This window comes from Marmota marmota, unplaced genomic scaffold, assembly GCF_001458135.2.
Source record: "Marmota marmota marmota unplaced genomic scaffold, marMar, whole genome shotgun sequence".
Classification (NCBI taxonomy): Eukaryota; Metazoa; Chordata; class Mammalia; order Rodentia; family Sciuridae; genus Marmota; species Marmota marmota.
Window position 1 is genome coordinate 14,013,314 of NW_026000019.1, and position 23,604 is coordinate 14,036,917.

General features: G+C 39.8%; 1 protein-coding gene and 1 non-coding gene across 4 annotated transcripts in view; one reads left to right on the plus strand and one right to left on the minus strand.

Annotated features, from left to right (window-relative positions):
- Soat1 (sterol O-acyltransferase 1) overlaps positions 1-3,142 on the minus strand; it is a 53,994-nt gene extending 50,852 nt beyond the window's left edge. For all 3 annotated transcript variants that reach the window (XM_015491753.2, XM_048809943.1, XM_048809942.1), the window contains exon 1: positions 3,004-3,142. The gene's annotated coding sequence lies outside the window, so the exon portion shown is untranslated. The remainder of the gene's footprint in view (positions 1-3,003) is intronic.
- A 19,406-nt stretch (positions 3,143-22,548) lies between these two features.
- On the plus strand, positions 22,549-22,619 carry Trnav-cac. The gene has a single exon. It is a non-coding gene; the product is annotated as a tRNA-Val (tRNA).
- Positions 22,620-23,604: the final 985 nt, after the last annotated feature.

Below are 23,604 nucleotides of genomic sequence, written 5' to 3' on the forward strand. Positions count from 1 at the left end.
AGGGTGGGCGGGCGAAAGGAATTGCTAGGGAGGCATACTGGCCAAATTACATTGTTACATTGTGAGCACTAGCGAATATGTAACAAGTCCCATCATAATGTACAACTATAAGGAACCAAAAAAATGTGGAGAGAAAAAGAATTAACAATAAAAAGAAAAGGCCTAAAGTAGAGTAGAACCAGGAGCAAGCAATGTTGGAAATCAAGTTAGAAGATTCAAGAAGTAGTAATCTAAGGTCAATGGAAATTCAAGTGTAACAAAAAAAAAAAAAAGGAGAGTGGGCCAGGGTACAGATATTTCACAATTTGAGGACATTAATAACTGTGATTTACTTAACTACATGCATAGTTAGTTTCAGGAACAATGACAAATAGACTGGGGTGGGTTGCAAAATGAGTTAAGGAAATGAAAACAGTGATCATAAGACAAGTCAGTCTAGCTGGGTACAGTGGCGCATGTTGGTAATCCTAACAACTTGAGAGGCTGAGACAGGAGGATCCCAAATTCAAAGCCAGTCTCAGCAACTTAGTGAAATCTTGTCTCAAAATATAAAGAACTGGAGATGTCGCTCAGTGCTTAAGTACCTGTGGATTCAATCCCCAGTATCAAAAAAAAAAAAGAAAGAAAGTCTCTCAAGAGGTCGAGCAGTGAAGGAATCAAGTGTACTTAGCCAGTAGCCTTTGCAGAGCTGGCATCACAGGCTGGCACCACCCCATTTAACATGTCCACTCTATTTTCAGATAAGCAGGAGATTTGTTCAAAAAGTCACAGCCAATGAGTAGAAGTGCAAATATGTTCCTCCTTGGTGACATGAAGTTGACTAGGTAGCTATTTTTAAATACAACACATTGATTCAACAAGAATTTCAGAAACTAATCTGTGCGCTGCAGTTATGTAATGTTCTGTGTGATAAGTAACTTGTTGTCAGAAAGCAAATAATATCAATTTGAGAAATAAATGAATCATGTTGAAAAAAGTGTCAACATTAGTCTGCCTGTAGCATTCTCGTTAACAAAGCATTCAGAAGAACCTAACATTACAAATAAATACTGAATACCTATTCTGGTAAAGAACTCTGCGACATCACCCTTAAGTAGGGGGAAAGAGAAACAACTGTGAATAAAATTTTAAATCCAAAACATAAAATATTTGGACCTTCTTCCTTCCAAACAAGTTTGCCCTAGTGCAACCCCACAACTTTTACATATGGCAGAACCAGGTTATTTAATCAATTAGCAAAACTGAAGGACCTGGGCAAATTTGATTTACATCTCTACAGTTAGTACAATCACTTATCCACTGTGGTAAATTCCAAAACAGGGGCTCCTCTTAGACAAACCGAGCTTGACTGGCCTTTGTTAAATTCTTTTTCCTTTTCTTTCTCATAGGAAACTGCCACTCTTCCCTAGTTAATGTTTCTCATTCAAAAGTTCCTTCCTGCTGGCCAGGGTGGCGCACACCTGTTACAAATCACAGCAGCTGGGGAGGCTGGGGCAAGAGGATCAGAAATTCAAAGCCATTCTCAGCAATTTAGATGAGCAACTTGGCAAGATGCCGTCTCAAAATAAAAAACTAGGGGCTCGGGATGTGGCTCAGTGGTTAAGTGCCCCTGGGTTCAAACCTTGATACACACACACAAAAAAAAAGTTCCTTCCTTTTTCACTCAAGTGCTTTATTGTGCCAGGTGCTGGTCTAGACCCTAAGAAGACATAAAGAAGATAAACTAGCCCAGCCTTCATGAAATTTACTAGTAGAGAACAATTAAAGCATCTAATTAACTAACATACTCATTACAATTAATGATTAATTATTGGTAAGGAGACTAAGGACTGCTAGGGAGACAAGGAGATAGCTTGATTTCCAAAGGAAACAATATTTGGGCTGAAGTTTTAAAGAACGTTTAGGAACTGGGGAAAGGGAGAGGTGAAGGAGACATTAAAGGCCAAGCAGATAAGCAAAGAGGAGGCTTTCCAGGAACAAAAATTAAAGCCAGTGTGGCTTGAGTCTGAAGAGCCAGGGGAAAAAGAGGCTCCAATGAGCTGGTGACAGGAAGAGTGAGCTCACTCAGACCTAAGAGAATGTGAAACCCTTGAGGGGTTCCAAACATGTGATACACCGAGACACGTGCTTTTCTTCACAATTACTCCTCTTACTCTTCCATGCATCAGACCTCTTTCCAAAACCCAGTCCCAGGCCCCCAGCAGCACAAACTTCCTTAACTGGTCATTCATGATGCTGCTCAAGGCAAGCAAGGAGGGGGAAAAAAATCTTCAAGTTGAATTCTGTATTTAAGAGAAGAAGAAGATAAGTACTCTTCGGGGGTGGATGGGGGAATAGTTTAAACAAGGGGTGGCACTTAACTATTCAAGTGATAGCTGGACTTAACCTATGCATAAAAGCAGAGAACACAGTTTATAGATGTTTCTTGCAAATAACTTCTAAAAATATGTGTGTGTGTGTGTGTGTGTGTGTGTTTAAATTACATGGGTATTAACATTTAAAGTCAAAGATTGAAAACTTAACTACAGCCTAATATTTAAAAAACAAAACACGAGCCCACAACCTAACAGATTTTGACATTTTATTGCGCCATCCTTCCCTTCTCACAGTTTTTCCCCCCTAAATCAACAAAAAGATGACTTCCCGAATGCAGTTTGTGGTTTCGCTTTTTAAAGAATAAAATGCCTTCTAATTTATAACTTTCTGTGCTACTGGCTTGAGAGATGCCACAGGGCTGGGGGACACCAAACGAGCATCCGAGGTTTAAACGACTGCCAGTAACGTGGATGGATGCCTGACCATAACTTTCCCGTCCTCCCCTCCCAAACTCCCGGGGACTGGCGGAGCCTCCCGGTCTCTGGGCTGCGGGGACTGGACAGCCCTGGACAAGGCCAGGCCCGCAGAGCCGGAGTTGCAGCCGCCACCTCTTTCCCCTTCTCCTCGGGCTGAGGCAGGGGGGACCCAGACGGGAAATGAGAAGGAAGGTGGGAGCATGGGCATTACCTGGGGCCCAGCCGGGCTGCGGGGACTTCGGCAAAGAGGGCCGGGCAGGGAAGCCGTCACTGCACAGCGGCGGGAAGGTCGGCTACAAAAGATGTCCCGGGGCCAGGGCCCGCAACGCCGCGAGCCCAGCCGCAAACGAAGATAAAGCGCCCGACTCGCCCGCCCCTCGGCCCCCAACCTCCAGCCGGCTCGCCTGCGTCACGCGCACGGTCCTCGAGCTCGGGACTCCATTGGTGGTCCCGGCGATCGCAGGCTCCTCCCACTGCCCCGCCCCTTCCCGGGCGCGCGGGTACCCGGCGCTAGAGCCTTCAGCTGGCGCTGGCGCTGGCGCCCTGTGAGCGGTGCTTCGCACTAGCCGCTCGTGACACCGGCCACAACAGCTTGCTTTCCGCTTCCACCCAGCGGTCAAATGTGGGACAGAAACGTGACCAACACAACTTCCTGCAAGTTCGAAAAGGCACCCTGCGTGGTAGCATGGGACAGGGGAGTCTAGTGCTGCTTCTGTAGACTCGCATAAGCCACTTCTGGAACGGAGGATCATTGACATTGAAACTGATCGTCAAGGAACAAAATAGAAACTCTAGTCAGAAACCCGTGTCATGAGTAGCCTTTTGCTCTGTAAATCATGCTTGACAATGCCCTTCAGCAACATGCGAACTAGATAAGGAGAAAGAAGTCACATAAAATAAACAGATAATCAAGTAACTTAAAAGGAATCTTGGGACTTCATAATCAAAGAGAAAATGATGCAGAGAGATTTAGGACGTAGATGAGATCCAACAGTTTATTGCTTAGATTTTATGAAGTTAAGGATGTGGGAGAATTTAGGGTAAAGATTGCTAAAAGTGAATGCTAAGAGGAATAGAGACTGAAGAATCACACTCAAAGCCAGCAAACCAGTATCATCCAATTTGGCCTGGCTAATCATTCCCTTAACTTATCCCATTGGAATAATCACTGTTGAGATGGCCACTCCTCCAGGTCAGAAGCCCTAAACAAAATGGATCAGGTTTATTGGAACTCACTAATCTCAGTAGACTTCCCCTCAGTAGAAGAGATCGAATCCAGGAGCTTTACCACTGAGCTACATATGCAGTTTTTGTTGTTGTTGTTGTTTTGTTTTGTTTTGTTTTGAGACAGGGTCTTCTAAAATGCTGAGACCAACCTCAACTTGGGATCCTCCTGTTTAGCCTCCTGAATAGCTGGGATTTCAGGCTTGCTGCTACCAAGCCTGGCTCTGTAGACCTTTGAACAAAGTAGATAGATAAAAGTTCCCCTGGACACCCATAGTAGGCAGCACTGTAGCATTGAGTTGAAAAGGCACTGGCTGTCATTGGCAGACCAGCACAGTTTTGTTTGTTTGTTTCTTCTATAACAATTGGGATTGCTGCTTCTGTCAACTATATGCAAACAGAGTCTGGTAGATCCTCTCTGCTTTTGTGTTTCACCTCTCCCCTCCCACCAGTTTAAGAGCAACAGGAACATAGGAATCCATTTCTGTTGGGATTCCAATATCCACCTTATATATACCCCAAGAAGACACTTGTCTATTCATTGTTTGATTTATTCATTTTAAAAAATATTTTGGTTGTGTTTTCCTGGTGCCAGGGATACAGCAGTGAATAAACAGAAGCAGGCTTTGCACTTGGAAGCTTATGTTTCTAATAGGGAAGATAAATAATAAAACAAGCAAACAAGACAATTGCGGGTACTGATAAATGTTAAGAAGAAAACACATCAGGGTAGTTAGAGAAAGACATGACATAATGCACAATCAAATAATTTAAAAGGAAACTTGAGGCTTTGTAATCAAAGAGAAAATAATTCAGAGAACCAAGCATGGTGGCACACACCTGTAATCCCAGTGATCCCAGAGGCTGAGAGGCAGGAGGATCACAAGTTCAAGTCCAGCCTCAGCAACTTAGTAAGGCCATAAGCAACTTAGCAAGACCCTGTCTCAAAAAAAAAAAACTATGTATGTAGCTCAGTGGTTAAGCACCCCTGGGTTCAATTTGGTACCCCCCCCAAAAAAAAAGAAATAAAAAATGCAGACAGATTTAAGACATAAATTAGATTTAATTGTTAATTGCATAGATTTTGTGAAGACAAAAAGTTTAGGTAACCTTCTGAGGAGGTCTGAACTAAGACCTAAATGAGGAGGAGTCAGGCATGCCAACCACAGAGAGGAAGAGCATTCCAGACAGGGCAATGAGTGTGAGGGCTCTGATACTGAAGAACTGTGGCTGGCTTGAGGAACAGGAGGCCAGGAGTACTGAGCACACTGAGTCACAAGTATGAGACTGAGGCTGTAGTGTTAAGCAGGAGCTTAATCATATTGTTTGGATTATTTGGTTAAGTGCAAAGGGAAGACAAACTTCTTTTTTAAGTTAACCTATTTTATAGAGAAATTTGGAGGGAGCAGAAATGGAACAAGGAGAAGCCAGAGAAGAAAAAGAAGTTATTGGACAAGTCTATGGGATAGATTAGGGGAGTTGCTATGGAAATACAAGTTAAAAGATTTCAGGATGGGGCTGGGGATGTGGCTCAAGCGGTAGCGCGCTTGCCTGGCATGCGTGCGGCCCAGGTTCGATCCTCAGCACCACATACAAACAACAATGTTGTGTCCGCCAAAAACTGAAAAATAAATGTTAAAATTCTCTCTCTCCTCTCTCTCTCTCTTTAAAAAAAAAAAAAAAAAAGGTTTCAGGATACTTCCCTGAGGCACAGGTGTGAAGAAACTAGTAAACAAGGTAACTCCAGGTTGTTTCCTTAAGCAACTAGGAGGATGGCAATATCATTTAGTGCAAAGGCAAATACCATATTATATGATTGGAAGGAATCCAAGCATGTCCCCCCCGCTGGCCTGAAAAATCTCATATCACTCAATCCTTGAGATCAAGTCCTGGTTAATTACTAATGTCAACTTCTTCATACTCTAAAAAACATGTGTAGGGAACTCGTAATTAGTTCCGGGCAAATAAAAATTAATAAGTCTGTTGGGGAGATAAATAAGTGAGCCATTTCAAAACAATATGATAAGTATAACAATAAAAATAGATTTTTAAAAAACAGTGCCTACCTAACAGTGTAAATATTAAATGAGTTAATGCTTTCAAAGATTCACATACAGACCCTGGCAGATAGAAGTGCTCAATCAAAGGGCTGGGATTGTAACTCATAGGTGGCGTGCTTGCCTAGAATGCATAAGGCACTGGGTTCACTTCTAGCACCCATAAAAATAAGTAAAATAAAGGTATTGTGTCCATCTACAACTAAAAACAAAATTAAAGAAGTACTCAATTAATACTAACAATTATTATTGTTGACAGTATTATCTTCTGGTGAGAAAAGGCAGAATGGAGGAAGATTAACTGAGCCCAGCTTTCTGAGTTTAGTTGTTAGAGAGGAGGAATTGCCCAAGCAAAAGAGCAGGGTCAAAGGCCAGAAGACAAGAAAGAGCCAGAACCATCTAGGAGACATGCAGGTGATTGATTATTTTTAAAGGGTAGGATACTTCCTGAGAAATGGCAAGAGGAAAAGCTGGTGTCCAGACTTGAATTTGGAGACCAATGTCTATGAGACATTCTGATTCAGACTCTCAGACAGCAGGGAGCCAGTGAGGGATATTAAGTAGGAGGGAGTCATAATTTTGGAGACCTTATTAGAAGGAAATGCAACTGGAGGTGGATAGATTAAGTGGAAAGGTGATGTGGTAATATAGGTGAGAGATGATAAAGGCCTAAACTAAAGCTGTAGCAAGTGGGATAGAAAGAAGGCATATCTGAGAGATATTAAAAGAATAATTAACTGAATTATTAGCATTTGGATGTGGAGATGAAGGATATATTCAGGATTTAGCAAGCTAGGTGGCTGGAGTTAAGGCTGACTAAGATAAGAAAATACACCCTGGAGAAAGAACAAGAAGAAGCTTTCCTTGAGTTAATATTTAAGCTACATTAGTCCATACTGAGAAGAACTGACCAAGAAGCAATCAAGTTTTGTTTTGTTTTTACAGTAGAACAGCTTTCACATTTTTTTGTTATGTCAACAGTGCATAGTTACTGCAGAATATTTTTAAAAATTAAGAAAAGTACAAAGATAAAGGCCACCTAGTATTCTACCCAGAGATGCAACTGAATTTTGATGGGGAGAAGGAAAAGAACAATGGCTTGAACTTTACTGTCAGAAGGCACTGGCTTCTACAGGGAAGATAAAAAGGGAAACTGCAGGGGAACCAAGCCAGATTTCAAAACACAAACGATCTCAGTTCTTCAAAGGGCCCCCTTAAGGATACCAAACATGCAATAAACCTCTATCCCATCCTAAGCATGTGTAACTTCACCATTGGCATTCAAACATACAGAAAACAGATTGAGTAAGAGTGAGGCAATGGAATGAATCAGGACACAGAACTTGCCTGGTATGTTCCTTAAAATTTTTTGGAGTTGGAATCCTCTCTCATTTAAGTATTCCTGAAGCACCCAACACAGCATCTATGTGTCATGTGTTATATGTATTGAATGAATTAAGGAAACAAACTGAAGGTATAAGACTGCAAGGTGTGGGTCGGACACAATTTCATTCCTTCCCTTGGTGACTTACTCAGCTTGAAAGCTGTTTTTCACTTGTCTTCTACAAAGACAAGGCTTCATATACAAGGGCAAGAACCATATATCCCAGTTAGGTAGGATGCCATCTTGACTGTAAGGATCTTCTATACCTCTAAATAGCAAAGTACGTTCCAGGCACCCCCATAGATGTCATGATAGTTCAAGACCTACGCACGTGAAGAAACAACATCAAGAGTTCCTGAATCATCACTGGTGACGAGTACTCTCCGTAAAAATAGAAGAGCTGACACACAGCTGTGCTCATGACCCAGTTCATCTTTTTTGACCCTATTACTAGAGATTATTCCATGATTCTCCAAAAGACAGTGGCTAGTTTCTTTTAATCACCCAACTTGGATTTTTTAATTCCATAAGGAAAATAGATTTATTCCTTATTAGATAAATAACACAAGCTTATTGGAAAAACTCCTTCCTCCATACATGTAGAGCCTTCTTCATTTAACACTCCCCACCAGATTGGTACATTTATCCCAGTTGATGAACCTACACTGACACATGATTATTACTCAACATCCACAATTTACCTTGAGGCTCACTTTTGTTTTTTTTTTTTTTTAAGAGTGAAAGGAGTAGGATTTATTCAAGAATGGAAACAGAACTCTCACAGGGAGAGGGGACCCAAGAGGTTGCCCCAGGGCTCATTCTTTGTGTTCATATCTTTGTTTGGTGACTTCAAGCTCTTCTTGAAATAATTACTTTATAACCTGTAAGAAATTAGAACTTTATTTTATTTGTGTCAAGTATGTCTTTCTTTGAAAGTTCAGAAGGTATCGCTTAGTCAATTTTAGTAATTTAATCAATATTTAGTAAACTTCATCGTTTTATATACTTTAATTACTTCCTTCTAAATTTCCATTCTTTCAGTTTTGAAAATTCCCAGTCTTTCCCAGTCTTTCTAAACTACCATGCTACAGCTTCTCTAGTGTCCTCCTTGACTTTGCTTTTTCTTTCTGTCTTTCTTTTTCCCAGCACCATAGATTGAACCCAGAGGTGCTTAACCACAGAGTCACATAGCCAGCCCTTTTTAATTTTTGAGACAGGGCCTTGCTAAATTGTTGAGACTGGCAGCCTCAGCAGGAGGTTGCCTTCTGCCTCAGCCTCCCAGATCTTTCAGATTATAGGCATGCGCCATTCTGCCCAGCTTTCATGACTTTCTTGATTGTCTCCATATTTGCAGACAATTATGTTTTCCTTAAGGTTCAGATGGTTGGGTGGTTAGATGCACAATGGTGCAGTAATAAGGTTAGATTTTGGGGTGGTTTTATTTTTTGTGTATGTGTGTAATTTTACAATATTGATTAGCTTTGGGATCCTTTAAGAAAACACTGAGCTAGTCCACAGTCACTCCAAGACCTCTTTATAGTATTATAAATTATATTTCAAAGGCCAGTTATGCTATGGGTATCATTTCCCCAAGGTCTATCTCCTTCAACTTTTATACATTGAGGTTCATTTTTTAATTGGCTGACCCAACCTTTGAGATTTTTCCTTTTTCCTTTTTTTCTTCTTTTATTCTGATCAGATTGATACATTTCTATAAAGAATTTTGTGGGATGGGGGTTACTGAGGATTGAACTGGGCACTTAACCCCAGAACTACATCTCCCCCAGCCCTTTTAATTTTTTTGAGACAAGATCTTACTGTTACTTAGGGCCTCCCTAAGTTGCTTAGCCTGATCTTGAACTTGCAATTCTCCTGCCTCAGCCTCCAGAATTGCTGGGATTACAGGCATGCACCACCATACCTGGTTTACACAGAAATTTCAAAGTAATTTATAAACCAAATTTTCCCCTGTGTTTTATGTCCACATTGTACAATATTGAATGACACTCAGACCCAGCTCACTTTTTGTTTTCTATTTCTAATATTTTTTCTTATCTAGGGAAAAGCAATTTTCATAGCTTCTCCTGCAGATGTCTTTCAATGACTTTTGGAAAAACAAGTTTTATCTGCAATTCTCCCTTTCCCAGACTTGTTTATTTTAGGACATTGTTTCCATCCCACATACCACTGTCCTAATTCAGGTTATCCTTACTTCTCACCTGTAATTGCAGGTATGACTGAATCCTAACAAATACCCACACCTCTACTTTTTCTTTTGCAACCAGACTGGTCTTCCTAGAATGAAACTATAATTATTACCCTACTCTGATTTGGGTTCTAAAATTTTTTTAAAAGATTTAAAATATTGTGCAAGTATATGTTTTCACTTATATCTTCTATTACCCCCATACTCATAGCCAGTCAAAATGAGACTACCATGCCATGATTTCTCAGCTCTGCCTTAAAAAATTCTACTTCCTTGTCTGCAGATTACTTTTAGCCTCACATCTCTGCCTGTAGAAATCAAATTCACCCTTAAAGACCTATTTTTATTACCACTTCTTTCTCAAAAACCTTATATTCCCACAGGCCCTTCATAAGTTAACCCAGCTAAGTGGAACCTACCTGGCAGGAGAACAAACCAAAAAGACTGGCTTCAGCATCTCTGCCTGAATTTAATTATATTTGGTTGTGTAGCAGTTTATATCCCAGGATATTGTTGAAAACAATAGCACAATTAGTAGAAAGTAATTTAAAGTCTAACAACTGGGTATGGTACTACAGAGGTATGCAGCTTAGCAGAGAGGCTGGGAGAGAGACAGGCTGAGAGCTCTGCTAAAATCGCTGCCAGGACAGTTCTCCTCCAAGGAGTGACACAAAAAGTTTCACACTGGAGGGGAATAGACTATTAAAATAGTTCACACTAAACAAAAATAAAAACAAGCCAGGGAGTTGGGTGTGGTGATGCATACCTGTCAGCCCAGCCACTTGGAAGGCTGTGTGAGGCAGGAGGATTGAAAGTTCAAGGCCAGCCTCAGTCTCTTAGTGAGACCCTGTCTCAAAAATAAAAAGATCTGAGAATGTAGCTTGGTGGTAGAGCATTCCCCCACTTCTGGGCAAGGGGGCCAAGGAGAAGGGGAAAAGGAATCAGTGTTCAGAGTTGTTACTGGATAAATATCTATTTTTCAACAAAGAATCATGAGACTTGGAAATAGGAAAGCATGACTCTCATACAAGAGGAAGAAAAATCAGGCAACAGAGTCTCCTGTGAGAGGGCCCAGATGTCAGATTTAACAGATGAATCCTTCAAACAGCCATTATAAATATGTTTTTAAAAACTAATGGAAACTGTGCTTTTAAAAAGCAAAAGAAGTGTTGGGTGTGGTGGCGCACTCCTGTAATCCCAGCAGCTGAGGCAGAAGTATCAGGAGTTCAAAGCCAGCCTCAGCAACAGCGAGGCAGTAAGCAACTCAGTGAGATCCTGTTTCTAGATAAAATACAAAATAGGGCTGGGGATGTGGCTCAGTAGTTGAGTGCCCCCGAGTTTAATCCCCAGTACCAAAAAAAAAAAAAAAGAAAGAAAGAAAGAAAAAGAAAAAGAAACGGGGCTGTGGTGCAATTCAATGGTAGAACTAGCACTTGGTTCAAATCCCAGCACTGAAAAAAAGAAAAAATTAGAAGAAGCTGTGATAGCTGTGATGATAGTGTCTCCTCAATTAGAGAATATTAATAAAAAGAAAATATTTTTAAAGAGCTAAATGGAAAGTCAATATTAAAAAGTACAACTGAAAAATTCACTACAGGGCCTCAGTGGGAGATTTTAACTGGCAGAAGAAAGAATTAGCTAACTTGTAGATAAGATAATAGAAATTATGCAATATAAAGAATAAAGAGGAAAAAATGAAGCCTCAGAGAAATGACAACATTAAGTGCACCAACATACAAATAATGGGAGTATCAAAATGAGAAGAGAGAGAAAAAGGAACAGGAAAAAAATTTTTTTTCATTGCTGAGGATTGAACCCAGGGTCTTGTACATGCTAACAAGTGCTCTACTGTACCATATCTCCAGTTCAGAAAAAAAGTATTTATTTAAAAAAAAAAAAAAGTTGCTGGAAATTTCCAGATTTGTTGAGAAACATGAACCTAAATATCCAAGAAACTCAACTCCAAGGAGGTTAAACTCAAAGAAATCCACACCTACAATATCACAGTAAAAATGTTGGAAGCATGTAAGACAAAGAGAAAATCTTGAGAGGAACAATTTATCAGGAACTCCTTCAAGATTATTAGCTAATACCTCATCCGAGACAATAGAGGCAAGAAAGCAGTAAAATGAGGTACCAAGGTGGGGGAAAACTATCAACCAAGTATTGCAGTCAGAAAAGCTCTTTCAAATATGAAGACAAGGTCTGGGGCTGGGGCTCAGCGGTAGCACACTTGCCTGGAATGTGTGAGGCATTGGGTTCGATTCTCAGCACCACATATAAATTAATAAAATAAAGGTCTATCAACAACTAAAACAAATTTTAAAATATGAAGACAAACTAAAAACATTCTCAGGTAAACAAAAACTGAAAGAATTTAATGCTAGCAGACTTCCTTACAAAAAGGGCAGACTGTTGGCAGTGCACACCTGTAATATCAGGAACTCAGGAGGCTGAGACAAGAGGATCACAAGTTTGAGGACAGTCTGGGAAACTTAGTGAGACCTAATCTCAAAATAAAAAAGGAAACGGGCTGGGAATGGAGCCCAGGGGTAAAGTGCCCCCTGGTTCAATCCCCAGTACAAAAAACAACAACAACAAAAAAAGTCATACAAAAAAGCAAGCAACAATAAAAAAGTAAAAGTAGCTATTTTGTATCAGACAAAATAGACTTTATGGCAAAAAAATATAAAATTAATACAACTGCTTTACAAAACAGTCCGGCAGTTAAACCTAGAGTTACCATAAAATTCAGTAATTCTACTCCTAGTTATTACCCAAGAGAGCTGAAAATATGAGGCCACACTTATTCATAATAGCAAAATGTGGAACCAACCCAAATGTCCATCAACTAAAGAATAGGTAAAATATGGTACATCTGTACAATGAAACATTATTCACCCATAAAAAGAAGTGACGACACACTCTAACCTGGATGGACCTTGAAAACATGCTAAATAAAAAAAGGCTATGGGGCTGGGGCTGGGGCTGGGACTCAGTAGTAGAACACTCGCCTACTACATGTGAGGCACCAGGTTCAGTCCTCAGCACCACATAAAAATAAAATAAAGGTAGTGTCCACCTACAACTAAAAAAATACATTAAAAAAAAAGACTATCACAACAGACCACCTGTGGTATGATTTCACTTAGGTAAATCTACAGAGACAGACAGTAGATTGCAATTGCCTAGAGTTGGGAAAACTGCAGGGACATCAAGAGTGACTGCTCATAGATACAGGGTTCCTTTTGGGGTGATGAAAATGTTCTAAAGTGATTGTTGCTGTGGTTACACAACCTTGTGACTATACTAAAGAAATTATTTTTGAATTGTATTATTAAAGTAGGTGCATCATATGCTTTCTAAATTATATCTAAATAAATTTGTTTAAAAGATAGAAAAAGCCTCTTAAGTAGTGATAAAGTCCTGAATGGTAGTTACCTTTTTTGGGGGGAGGGGTGATTACTGGGGATTGAACTCAGGGGCACCAGACCACTGAGCCACATCATCCCCAACCCTATTTTGTATTTTATTTTGTATCTCACTGAGTTGCTTAGCACCTCACTTTGCTGAGGCTGTCTTTGAACTGCAATCCTCCCACCTCAGCCTCCGGAGCTTCTGGGAATACAGGTGTGCGCCACAGAGCCTGGACGGTGGTTGCCTTTTGCAGGTTTATGAGCTAGAAGTATGGCATGAGGAAGCCTGTGGGTATGTCAGGCTGTGGGTGTAGCTCAGTGGTAGGGAGCATGCTTAGCAGGTACAGGGCCTGGGTTCAATTCATTCTACCAAAAAATAAAAATAAATATTCAGTGTCCCACTCTAAGTGGTGATTACATGACTATATGCACACGAAAAAGTTCTTCCAACTTAAAATTTGTGTGCTTTACTATATTTAAGACTTTGAACAAAAAGAAAAATGTTTTTAAATGTCAGCTTTACTTAAAAATAATTTTATTTTAAAATAATATTAGTTAATTAAAATTTTATTCTTTTGTTAACTTTTAATAGATAAGAATATTTTAAGACAGGTGCAGTGAAACACACCTGCAATCCTAGTAACTTAGAAGACAGAGGCAGGAGGATCACATGTTCAAGGCCAGTCTGGGCAACTTGAGGGAGCTCCTGTGTCAAAATAAAAAATAAAAAGGGCTGGGGTGTGTCTCAATGGTAGAGCACACCTGGATTCCATAGCCACTACTATATACACACAAAAGATTATTTTAAAAGATATGAAAATAATATTTATTTGACTTTTTGGGCGGGGTACCAGGGATTGAACTCTGGACCACTCAACCACTGAGCCACATCCCCAGCCCTATTTTGTATTTTATTTAGAGACAGGGTCTCACTGAATTGCTTAGCGCCTCACTTTTGTGGAGGATGGCTTTGAACTTGAGATCCTCCTGCCCCAGCCTCCTAAATCACTGGGATTACAGGTGTGCACCACCATGTCCGGCTTATTTTACATTTTTGATATCAACATTCTTTTTTCTTTTTTTGAGATTGACATTCTTAATAAAAATATAGTCAACATATTCAGGTTTGTACACTTTAAGTTTTATTACATTTTTTGTACTAATCCTTTAGATGATTGCTTTATATAGAAGATAAATAAAAGCTTTCATGATAATCTAACTAATGACTGTTGTTGAAATGATGGCAAAATAAGTTATATAATAAATACATGGCAATATATGCATTACATGTTTTAATCTTATTCCTCATCCAAACATCACTGAATCTTTAGCCAAAACATGCCATAATATTTGAATTCTGTCATTTTTAACATTTCACTTCTCTTTCCATCATATAAATAACCATATATATATATATATATATATATATATATATATATATATATATATTTGGTTGTTGTAAGATCAGGCAGTGGTGACCAAAAGGAGGCAGATTCAAGAAGGCCACTGATTGAAGCTTTCTTGAGATTTTGCTCCTGGGCAGAACTCTCAGACCAGCAGAGTGGGAAGAAGGTTTGAGGAAAAGCGAGTGACCAGACTGGAATTTTTATTGGGCTTAGGGCAGGAAAGGAGGGCTTGGAACAGGAAAATAGGTTTTTAGAGTCCCTTGTCCTACTAGAGTTGGTTAGGGGGGAGCTGGCTAAGATCCAGGATTGGCCCGGAGACCCCTGGTAGAGCACACCTGGATTCCATAGCCACTACCACATACACACAAAAAAACCCGATGATTGACAGGCAGTTCTGTCAGTGCCTGATAGGTGTTTCTTTCGAGGGAGAGTTGCTTAGTGCTTTGTTCCTTAGTCACCTCCATTGACCTGACAGTTGCTATGAAGGATTATTTGTTGAGTTATGTAGGTATATTTTTAGAGTGTTATTAACTTGATTTTAACTTTTAAAGATTTAATTGCATGTGGGTCTTAATTTTTCCTCATCTCTTCATCTCACAAATGTTACTGGTGTGCCTACATACAGCATGTGTGCTTTGCATTATGTTCCAGTTATTTATATACTTTCTGACCTTCCTCGACTTTATCTTCCCACACACCTATACACAAACACACTCACCATCCTGTAAAGCTCCTGAAGTGCAAATATTGTCTTACCCCTTCCTGGTTCCACTGTGTGGTGTCCAGCACAGTGATGGTAGGCACTCAATAAACAGGTTTTTAATGTCAGAGATCACACACACGGGAAGGGGGAGGGACGCCTCAAGACCCAGCAAGCAGGAGTGACAGGTGTTGAAACTCTAGTCTCTTGTCCTCAGGACACAGAAAGCAAATGCAATAGAGAACACATTCACCCAGTCTGCTCCACCCGTGAGTGTCCTTTGACACAATGAGCAATTTATATAGGTGAGAGACTCACTGACTCCGGGTTGGCTGATATGTGGTAACAAGACATACATCTTCCTGTTATGATTTTTAGAGTGAGAGGTGGGGAGACATTAAACTTCAGGGATATTATAAGTTCCTTTTTGCAATATTCTAACAGTCCACCTTCCAATGCCACTAGCTTCTAAGTGTTGAAACTACCAGTAAAAATTCAAGTAACAATTCTGTTGATTTTAGCAATATAAGGAATAGCCGCCATCTGTTAGAAATTTGACTAAAATTCCCTACTAAGTTGCTGGGGCTAAATAATTCTAAGTAACGAAAATAATTTTTCCTTTTTTCTAAATAACAAAAATAATTTTAAGCGGCAACCAATTTCATCAAATCAATTGATTAATTCAATTTAATCAAGTCCATTAATTTGGTTGATTGGATTAGATTGACAAATTCCAGCTATGAACTGGAAACAGTTCCCTCATAGGCTATACCATTTCGTGAACAGAATGAATCAACATTCGTATTGTCCTCAATTTCGGATCAAAGCAAACTTGCACAAACCTAAGACAACACAGAATGTAGGTTGAAATCATGCTAGTTCCAGGCAAGAAACAGTGGCCTTATCACCCACTCCCTCTTTACCAAGGCAATTTTATGACTTGAAAAGTTTGTGGTAGAGATAACGGCAGGAACAATATCATGGAGTAAGAAGAAACAGGATGTGTTCAGGAGATACTGAGTCATGAAGTAGGTCAGAAAACCCAAGACTTCTCAACAGTTTCTGTCAAAATGTCCCTTAGAGAAAGAATAAATCTGAATGCTCACTCTGAAATTCAGGCATTTGGCCCCATCCCTCACTCAATCTTTGAAGTCTCCTGTTTTATCTTTAAAATGAATGTAAACTTTGCCTCCTACTCTGTCATATCAATAGTAGTATATAAAAATAATGTTTTCCAGGCCTGGGGAGGTAGCTCAGTGGTACAGTGCTTGCCAGCAAAACTGAGGGCCTGGGTTCAATCCCAGTACCTCAAGAAAAATAATAAAATAAATAAGATTATTTTATATCATTAGAGGACTTTTCTATTTTTGGTTAGTAGACTTTGGTTAGTAGGTTTCTAGCACATTCCTCTACTCCCAGTGACTCAAGTGGATGGGTTTAATTCCCAGTACCAAAAATAAAATAAAATAAATAGGTTTCTGCTGGTTTTATTCATTCATAAATATGACTGAGTCTTTCATATAAGCGCTTGTTTTTCATATTTGAGAAATCATAAATATGAGAGTACATATAACATATACATGTTTCTAAAATTAATAATTAACTGACCACTAAATAAATGCCACTCAACCTAACAAATAGAATATCTTAGAACTTTAAAGCTCCCAGTATACCCGCCCCCAGATTGCTGCTTAGGCCTATTCTCCTTTCCTAAAATCAATGTCTCAAAATTCCTTTGAGCAATCATTTCTTTGTTTTTCTCTATAGTTTATTTATCACAAAGATAAATCTTCCTAAACTATACATCATAAAGTAGTATAAATATCTTCACTTATTTGTGACCTCTATATTATTTATATGAGTGTATATATTATATGTGCCTTTTGAGCTGCACATTGCTTTTGTGATTTATCCACATCAATATGTGTGTAGCTGAAGATCATTCATTTTTACTTGTGAACAATATTCTTTTGTATTTGTCCATTCCAATTTTGCTGGACATTTTGGTTGTTTTGCTGTTTGTAGTTACAAAGTGTTGTGTCTGCAGGTGCACATAGGAAAGAATTTCCCTAGGGCAAATACCTGCTGTGAAATTACAGTCAAATAGTATTTAAATCTTGCTGGGCAAGGTGGCGCACTCCTGTAATCCCAGTAGCTCAGGAGACTGAGGCAGGAGGATCACAAATTCAAAGCCAGCCTCAGCAATTTAGCAAGGCGCTAAGCAACTCCGTGAGACCCTGCCTCTAAATAAAATGTAAAACAGGGCTGGGGATGTGGCACAGTGAGCAAGTGCCCCTGAGTTCCATCCCCAGTACCCCTCCCAAAAAAGGTATATAAATCTTCAATTTTAATACACAATTCTTGTGGCAGATCATATTTTCTAAAGACGGTTACTGTGCTAACTTTCCATTACTGTAACAAAATACTTGAGATAATCAACTAAATAAAGGAAAAGATTTATTTGGTCTTGAGTTTCATAGGTTTGTGCCCATGGTTGCTTGGCTGTATATCTTTGGGTCTGTAACAGCACAATACCCTGTGGCAGGAGTGCATGGTAATGAAGAACTGTTTACCTTCTGGCAGCTGGAATGCAAAAAAGAGAAAAACAGGAAGCGGTCAAAGTCCCAATATCCTTAAGGACACACCCCCAATGACCTAATTTATTTCCACCTGTCAACGTACTACTTCCCAATAGTCACAGGCTGGGGAAAAACCTTTAACACATGGTCCTTGGGGGCATTTCAGATATAAGCTATAGCACCATAAAAATATCTTCCATCCCATGTATACTTCTTATAAGATGACTTTGCCACACCTTCCATTAGGAGGTAGAGTCTCTATACCTTTTCTTCTTCTAACTGGGTAGACTTTGCAACTGTTACAACCGAGAGAGTATGGCAGAAGGCATTTCATGTGACTTACAATGTTTCTTCATAAAGGGTCATGCAGGTCTACTTTGTTAACTCAAATACTTGTTCCTAAAACCTTCAGCTCCTGGGGGCTGGGGTTGTGGCTCAGTGGTAGAGTGCTTGCCTAGCATATGTGAGGCACTGGGTTTGATCCTCAGGACCACATATAAATAAATAAATAAATAAATAAATAAATAAATAAAGGTATTGTGTCCATCTACAACAAAACAAAACTTCAGGTGTCTCGTAAGCACTCTGACCACCCTGAGACCAGAAGGCCACGTGATGTGAGCTCTATCAACCCATGTGAAGAGATCATCAGGAGGGTCCCTGAGACAACATGAAGAGAGACTTTAGCCAGTCCCCAGCTGCCCCAATTCCAAATGTTCAACTGAAAAAGGAGAAGTGATTACAGAACTGTCTAAGTTTTTTCCAACTTGCTGTCCCACAGAAAGTATAAGATACTGTTTTAAGTTGTTAAAATAAGTTTGTAGCCAGGCAGACAACTCCAGAACAGTAAATACCAAAACGTTTCCCTAAGTGGTTGTAAGGGAGACCTAACTAGCAGTGAAGTACCTGTAGAGATGTCCCTTAACACCTTCACATATGTGACAGGAAATATGAGCATGGTTTTAGTTTGAATTTCCCTGATTTTCATGTATTTAGTGGTTGTCAACTCCACAATTGGTTGTACTTGGTCAGAAGGGTAGGTTACTGAAAGACCAAAGAAAGTGCCCAGAGATGGCGTTGAAGGCATATGATTTATTGGGGAAATATTTATTGGATCAGTGACTGCTCCAAGGAGAGTTCAGTGGCTCCAGAGGCTGAACCAGTAGGGCCTTGTCCCTCAAAGCATGCACCAGAGAAAAGCACCTTCATTCCTAATAGCTCTTTGTTCAGCAGTGGCTCTCTGACCACAAGTGACATGTATCCTCTGCACAATGCCCTCAGTTCTGCCCCAGTCACCACTGAGAGTGGAGTTTTATATGTTAGGCTTCAGGATCAGTGACATGATCTTGCTTAGTTTGCTTACTTTGCTTGTAAGACCACCATCCCAAGCAGCAAGTGCCCTAGAGTAAGAAAGCAGCTTTCTACAGATAACACTAACTGAAGTGGCACCCCCTTTCTCCATAGAAAAGCCCTCTTCACCATGACTGATTTTAAGACTGTCAGCAAAAGAGTCTCCGTGAAAGAGTCCAATATAGATGAACTTCCTATTCTCATGTTGCCCTATTTTACTTGGCCACTGGCCAGGAAGATACCAGCACTCCAGGTGCTGGACACCCCTTACTAGTTTTTCACAAATATATCCAGTATAGTACTTTGTAGAAATATGCAAACAAGGCCTCTGGCCTTGAGCTGGGCTTCACAGAGATGTCTACATTTTTAAGATACATTACAAATGGGCTCCATGGTAACAGCTGGCAGGGGGAGGAAAAAAAGGGGAGAAGAAGCTCTCCCCTTCTCAGGTGTTGTCCTTGAAGAGTTAACATGCCCAAAACAGTGAAAGAAAAAGCTGCTTTTATGTGAACTTCTGCAGACTGTGAACTTCTGAGCCCTTCCCCTTACATGGTATAAAACTCTGAAACTCCCTGAACTCGGGGTTCAGGGGATTGATTGATTACAGCAAAAGCTGTACCCTCTGAACCTGGCTGCAGCCAAATAAAACTGTTTCCTGCTATCTTTGGTGCCTTGCTTCCTTTGTCCCTACAACAGAGCTAGCTCCCCATGTGCAAAAGACAAAGCCAGTGTCCTTCAAGATATGTATCTGGACATTCCAACTCAGGCTTGCTGTCAGTGTTCCCTTATTTTTGGTACCGAGGATTGAATTCAGGGGCACATAACCATTGAGCCATATCCCCAACCATTTTTTGTATTTTATTTAGAATCTTGCTAAGTTGCTTAGGGCTTCACTAAGTTGCTCAGGCTGGCTTTGAACTTGTGATCCTTCTACCTCATACTCATGAAGCTGCTGGAATTACAGGTGTCTGTTACCATGTCCAGCTTGGCTAGCTTTTTGATCACACAAAGAGGACATTCAGGGACATGATGTTTTACTGTTCCCCTTTTCTTTAAGAGAACATGGTGACCCATTGTGTTTTTTCTTGCACATGGTGAAATATATTATAGCTACGACTTCTAGGTTGTTGCTTACCCTCTGCTCTTTTAATAGTGCATTTTGATGATTAGAATATGCAGCAATACTTTTTTATTATTTGAGCTTTCTTATATTGAGAAATCTTCCCATAATTATTTCCAATTATTGTGTGTCAACCAAAAAATGTTTAAGCTGGATGTGGTAGTGCACACCTGTAATTCCAGTGATTAGGGAGCCTGAGGCAGGAGGATCACAAGTTTGAGGTCAGCCTCAGCAACTTAGCAAGGCCCTGTCTCAAAATAAAAAATAAAAAATAAAAAGGACTGGGGATGTTGCTCAGTGATTAAACACTCCTGGGTTCAATCTCTGGTGGAAAAAAAAAGTAAGAGATAAAACTATCAATGGAGAGAAATTATTGGCCTATATTTTTGTGACCTTGCATTCAGTGATGCTTCCTTGGATATCATACCTCTACATATAACTTCTAACTCATGACACCAAAAGTACAAGTAACAATAGGAAAAAATAGATAAAACGTTATTTGTTAAAAGGTTTTCGTATCCATAATTCTTAATTCAATAATAATAGTACAATAACCCAATTTTTAAATGGACTAAGGACTTGCATAGACATTTCTCTGAGGACAATGTATCAATAGCCAATGAACACATGAAAACTGATTAGCATCATTAAACATTAGGAAAAAAGCACTCAAAACCACAAGATTTAATTTCATGCCCACAAGAATATCTATAATAAAAAGATGAATAATAGCAAGTGCAGGTGAGGATGTAGAGAAATTGGAACCCTCCTACATTGTTGCTGTGAATGAAAAATGATGTAGCCCCTTGGAAAACAATTTGACAGTTCCTCAAAAAATTAAACACACAGTTACCATGGGTATGCTGATATTCTTTGGTATTTTTCTGAGGTCCAGATTTAAAGTATATTCCTTCAGAAAGTATTTGAATTTACTCTGCCAGGTGGAGCAGCAGCAACTACCAAGACCACTTGAAACTGAATTTTGACCTGGGGGTATAGTTTCAGTGGTAGGGCACTTGACTTGCAGGGGCAAGGCTATGGGTTTGATCCCCAGTACCAGCACCACAACTAAACAAACAAATAAATAAGTAAATGAATAATTTTTAAAATTAGTTAAATTCTCAGCCAGAATCTTTTTTTTTTTTTTGTATTAAGGATTAAACCCAGAGGCTTTTTTCTTTTTTTTCCAATGAACTACATCTCCAGATTTTTTATTTTTTATTTTGAGCCAGGGTCTCACTGAGTTGCTTAGGGCCTTGCTAAATTGCTGAGGCTGTCCTCAAACTTGAATCCTACTGCCTCCTGAGTTGCTGGGATTACAGGCATGCACTACACACTCAGCTTTACTGGGAACTTTATGTTGATTTTGCTTTGCTTTTTGCATGGTTAGGAACTTTCACAAAAACATATTTCTCCCCCAACAAAGCTTAGATTGAAATGGACAAGGATGCCTGATGAATCCTTCACATGGTGTTTTGTCCTATTTTACTTGCTGAATTGGTATTTTTTGGGAAGTTCCCAGATCCATGTAGGGATTTCCATCACATCTTTCCCCGTAGGGCCAATCCTTATTTTCTCCCCTGTTCTCTGCATTAGGCAGAATTCAAGCTTTAGGACTCCCATGTAGACAGATGTCACCAGAACAAATATCAACACCTGAGGGCATTGCTGGTTTCAAGTTTTCCTACCAATTCAGCCAGACATTTTATAGCTCCGTGTTGTTAAAACTGTTCATTTTTTTTTTTTTTTTAATTTGGTAGGTCATTAGGCTGAGATGGCTCACAGCACCTTGGATTGCTGCATGAGTAAACTCAAGTTTACCCAACCACCCACTAACCTCTAACTAGTGACTGTCCACTTTAGCCAACCAAATATATTTTCTTTGTCTTGCTTTCACAAACACTTTATGAAAGACTTTCCTCTCACCTCCCTTGGTAGAGCAGTAAACCCCTCTCAGACTGGTGCTACCCAATTCCTGAATTGCTGAATGGTCAAATAAACTTATTAAAATTTTGGTACTGGGCACAGTGGTGCACGCTTGTAATCCCAGTGGCTCAGGAGGCTGAGACAGGAGAATCTTGAGTTTAAAGCCAGCCTCAGCAATGGCAAAGCATAAAGCAACTCAGTGAGATCCTGTCTCTAAATTTAAAAAAAAGAAAGAAAGAAAAATAAAAAGAAAAAAACACAAAGTAGGATTGGGATGTGGCTCAGTGGCCAAGTCCCCAAGTACCCTTGAGTTCAATCCACGGTATCAAAAAAAATTTTTTTTACATGTCTAAGTTTATCTTTTAAGAGTTTGTATGTATTGGGCTGCGAATATAGCTCAGTTGGTAGAGTGCTTGCCTCACATGCACAAGGCCCTGGGTTCAATTCCCAGCATCAACACACACACAAAAAAAGAGTCTGTATGTATTTGTGTGTGCATGTGGTGTGTGTGTGTGTGTGTTTCAGCACTCTTGGGGAGTTCCAATGTAAGGGTCCCGCGAAACGTCGGAGAAAGAGACCACCAAGTGACCACTCATGCAATTGGCAGAAGGGGATTTATTGAACCAGCATGCTGGGGCTCCGTGCCCACTCAAGAAGGGAAAGCAGCCCAGAGCCCCGAGCAGGGGCTGAGCACTGCTTAAATACACTTTTTGGGGAGGGCGGAGGGCTTTGTATACATCAGAACAAATCATCATGAGGCGCGGGAAAATTGAACAACAACTCCTAAACATGATTAGTTCATTCATTGGCGGGAACAGGTCAGGCTGGAGTGATAGGTCATTTCTAAACGGGGTACACATTCAAACTGATTGGTTTTAGGGCCTAAAGGACTACGTGACCAGTTACACAGAGCCCTGAATTATTAAACAACCAAACAGGGGAAATGTTTACTGGGCAGTTCCAAGCATTGTCTTAACAGCTACAGAAATTTCAGGTTTTGCAAGTAGCATAGAAACCTAACAATACCTAATCCTTTACATTTTAACTTAGACCTTGCAGCTTAGAAACTTTACAACACCCGGTCTTTTAACCTTTAACTTTTACGCTTTAACTTCAATTTCTTTTACCCTTACACCAGGATGCCAGAAAGAGTTCTCTGAACACCTAATTTGTCATAATGCCTGAAACAAAAATCTGACAAAGCACATTAGTTGCACAAAAGTTCACATGCCCCATCCATGACTATTCAAAATAATCTTTGAATAAACATTCCTCTCTGGGAAAATATACCATGCTCATCTGATGACTTCTTTTATCCCCTGGACATTCTTGCATCACTCATAGTTTAAGTAACACAGTGGAGTGAGAGATTAGATTAAAAAGGTAAATTGAAGTCACATTTAAAACAGTCTTCAGTGAAAAAGTAGAAATATAGAATATTTAG